Raw genomic sequence first — 3,832 nt, 5'->3', positions numbered from 1 at the left:
CTCATGAAGAAATGAAAGAACAGCAAAGCTGTCAAGCCTGACCTCTTTGCACTCAATCGACCATAACTTGAGCTACAGAGATCCAAATGAGGCGGTTCCAGTTGCGTTGGAAAGCTAACATTCGGGGCTTCAAAATAATATAAAATTTGCCATGTTTTGCTTCACGTTCAGGGGCGCGCATGCGCCATGTACGCGTGTGCGCCGATGCTGCTCGTGGGCCACTAAAGTGAAATCGCCCCCAGCAATTTTGCAGCTCATTTTGGGCCCAATCCAACCTATTTCTGATTCTATTTCATGCAGAATTCAAGCTTGGGCAAGGGGGAGCAAATGTTTGTAGTATTAGCATGGTGTAGGTTAGTTTCTAGAGAGAAGCTCCCTCTTCTCTCTAGAATTAGGTTAGGTTAATCTCTTCTAGATTTAGGTTTAATTACATGTTTTCATCTTGTTTCTTTTATGATTTCTACTCTACTCTTTCATTCTCATGATTTGTAATGTTAATTTCTCTTTTATGTTCATGGATGCTCTTATCAAGTAATAATAACTCACGGGAGTGAGGTCGATCCCACAGGGATTGAAGGATTGAGCAATTTTAGTTTAGTGGTTGATTTAGTCAAGCAAATCAAGATTTGGTTGAGTGATTTGTGATTAACAGAATTTAAATTGCATGGAAAGTAAAGGGAATGGGTAAATTGCATGAAATTAAAGAGACAGAAAATAAAGTGCTGAATCTTAAAGAACAAGAAATTAAATGGCAGAAACTTAGAACGTAAGAAATGTAAATTGCAGAATCTTAAAGTGCAAGAAATGTAAATGGCTTGAATCGTAAATGGAATTGGGGATTGGATTTGCAGAAATTAAACAAGGAAAGAAAAATTCAACAAACAGGAATGTAAAAGATGGATTCAATTAAACCGGATCTTAAATGAAAATGAGAATAAGCTTGGTGTGACAACGAAACAAGGAAATTAAAATTGAAAGCTATAGATCTCAGGACTCAAGAGACTAGATAGCCAAGTCTAGATCTCACTGCCTTTCTAGATCCGGCAAGAACAATTGCAAAGGAAATAAAGAAATGTAAATTGCAGAAGAGTAGAAGAAGAAGCAATTAACAGAGATGAAAACTCAATGCTGAAAATTAAACAAGATCCCAAGGTGAGATTGAAACAGAATTTCTTCAATTCTCCACCCAAGATCCAAAACAAGAAAAGTAAAGATTGCTGAGCAAGAACAAGGAAGAAGAGAGATCAATTCTCCTTCCCAATTCTCTAGAATTCTAAAGCAACAATTCAAAAAAAATGTAAAGGTGAGCTCTCTGTAAGTGTTCTAAGAATGCCAAAGGAAAAGCTCTCAAAGGAAAAACTCCCCGAAAACTTAAATCCTAAGCTATTTATACACTTTCTTCAAATGTCTTCAAGCCTTGAATTGGGCCTTTGTTCTTGATGGAATTGGGTTGATAAAGGCCTTGGTTGATTGCTCTTGGAGTTGGAGAAAGATCCATTGTGAACCGGGTTGAAATCATAAAAGTTTGAGTAAAAGTTTGAGTAAAAGTTTGAGTAAAAGTTTGAGTAAAAGTTTGAGGCAAACTTTTACTCAAACTTTTTATACCAGATGGCTTAAGCTTGCTGCTACCAATGTTTGAGCCAAAGTTTGAGGTCAAACTTTTGCTCAAACGTTGGCCCCCTTGTAAATGTGTGTGGCGCCAACGTTTGCCAAAAAGCTTGAGGCAAACGTTGGCGCAAACTTTTCTCCTCCAGGGTGTGCAAGTGTGGCGCCAACGTTTGCCAAAAAGTTTGAGGCAAACGTTGGCGCAAGCTTTTCTCCTCCAGGGTGTTGGTTTTGTGATGCCAACATTTGCCAAAAAGTTTGAGGCAAACGTTGGCTCAAGCTTTTCTCCCAAAAGTTTGAGCTAAAGTTTGAGGCAAACTTTTGCTCAAGCTTTTTTTCCTCTGGAGTGTTTTCAATTCTTCCAAAAGTTTGAGCTAAAGTTTGAGGCAAACTTTGGCTCAAGCTTTTTTCCTCTGGTATGTTTTCAACTCTTTTAAAAGTTTGAGCTAAAGTTTGAGGCAAACTTTGGCTCAAACTTTTTGTTCTCTCTTGCTCCTAGCCATTCCTTCTTTCTTCAACCTTCTTCAAAACTCTTTTCACCTATCATCAATCAACCAAACACATCAAAGCTTTGCTCAAAATCATGAGTTTGTTGTTCTTTCATAATATATGACAATTATAGCATAAAATCTCATGAAAGTGCATGAATTCATACATGGTTGATTGAATCAAAGGAAACATGGAAATCTACCCAATTGGCTTGCTTATGGCTTAAGAAAGTGCATAAAATCAATTGAAAACAAAAGAAAAAGAATAGTGAAAATAGGCTAAGATGACTTGTCATCACTTTCCTCCTCAAAAGCTTAGTAAGCTTAGAGTGGATGTTCAAACCTTCAGACAGAAAGAAGGTGAATCCCTCTATGAAGCTTGGGAGAGATATAAGCAACTGACCAAAAAGTGTCCTTCTGACATGCTTTCAGAATGGACCATTCTAGATATATTCTATGATGGTCTGTCTGAGTTATCAAAGATGTCATTGGACCATTCTGCAGGTGGATCCATTCACCTAAAGAAAACGCCTGCAGAAGCTCAAGAACTCATTGACATGGTTGCAAATAACCAGTTCATGTACACTTCTGAAAGGAATCCTGTGAGTAATGGGACGCCTCAGAGGAAGGGAGTTCTTGAAATTGATACTCTGAATGCCATATTGGATCAGAATAAAATATTGACTCAACAAGTCAATTTGATCTCTCAGAGTTTGAATGGATTGAAGGAATCATCCAACAGTACTATAGAGGCATCTTCTGAAGAAGAAGCTTATGATCCTGAGAACCCTGCAATAGCAGAGGTGAATTACATGGGTGAACCCTATGGAAACACCTATAATCCCTCATGGAGAAATCATCCAAATTTCTCATGGAAGGATCAACAAAAGCCTCAACAAGGCTTTAATAATGGTGGAAAAAATAGGTTTAGCAATAGCAAGCCTTTTCCATCATCCACTCAGCAATAGACAGAGAATTCTGAGCAGAATCCATCAAGCTTAGCAATTATAGTCTCTAATCTATCTAAGGCCACTTTCAGTTTCATGAATGAAACAAGGTCCTCCATTAGAAATTTGGAGGCACAAGTGGGCCAACTGAGTAAAAGGGTCACTGAAACTCCCCTTAGTACTCTCCCAAGCAATATAGAAGAAAATCCAAAGAGAGAGTGCAAGGCCATTGATTGGACCGTCATGGCCGAACCTACAAGGGAGGAGAAAGACGTGAATCCTAGTGAGGAAGACCTCCTGGGACGTTCAGTGACCAATAAGGAGTTTCCCTTTGAGGAACCAAAGGAATCTGAGGCTCATCTAGAGACCATAGAGATTCCATTAAACATCCTTCTGCCCTTCATGAGCTTTGATGAATATTCTTCTTCTGAAGAAAATGAAGACGTTACTGAAGAGCAAGTTGCTAAGTACCTTGGTGCAATCATGAAGCTGAATGCCAAATTATTTGGTAATGAAACTTGGGAAGATGAACCTCCCTTGCTCACCAATGAACTAAATGCATTGGATAGGCAAAAATTACCTCAAAAGAAATAGGATCCTGGTAAATTCTTAATACCCTGTAACATATGCACCATGACCTTAGAGAAGGCTCTGTGTGACCTGGGGTCAAGCATAAACTTAATGCCACTCTCTGTAATGGAGAAACTTGGGATCTTTGAGGTGCAAGCTGCTAGAATCTCATTGGAGATGGCAGACAACTCAAGAAAACAGGCTTATGGACAAGTAGAGGAC

At 38.8% G+C, this 3,832-nt stretch overlaps 1 non-coding gene across 1 annotated transcript; it reads right to left on the bottom strand.

The window, feature by feature from the left end:
* Positions 1 to 2,413: 2,413 nt before the first annotated feature.
* Positions 2,414 to 2,521, bottom strand: LOC148555618 (small nucleolar RNA R71). Its single transcript, XR_015887587.1, has one exon. It is a non-coding gene; the product is annotated as a small nucleolar RNA R71 (small nucleolar RNA).
* Positions 2,522 to 3,832: the final 1,311 nt, after the last annotated feature.

Source organism: Arachis ipaensis, chromosome B6 (genome assembly GCF_059453495.1).
Source record: "Arachis ipaensis isolate K30076 ecotype BB chromosome B6, ASM5945349v1, whole genome shotgun sequence".
Lineage (NCBI taxonomy): Eukaryota > Viridiplantae > Streptophyta > Magnoliopsida > Fabales > Fabaceae > Arachis > Arachis ipaensis.
The sequence above is the reverse complement of the archived record's forward strand: the minus strand, read 5'-3'. Positions and strand labels throughout refer to the sequence as shown.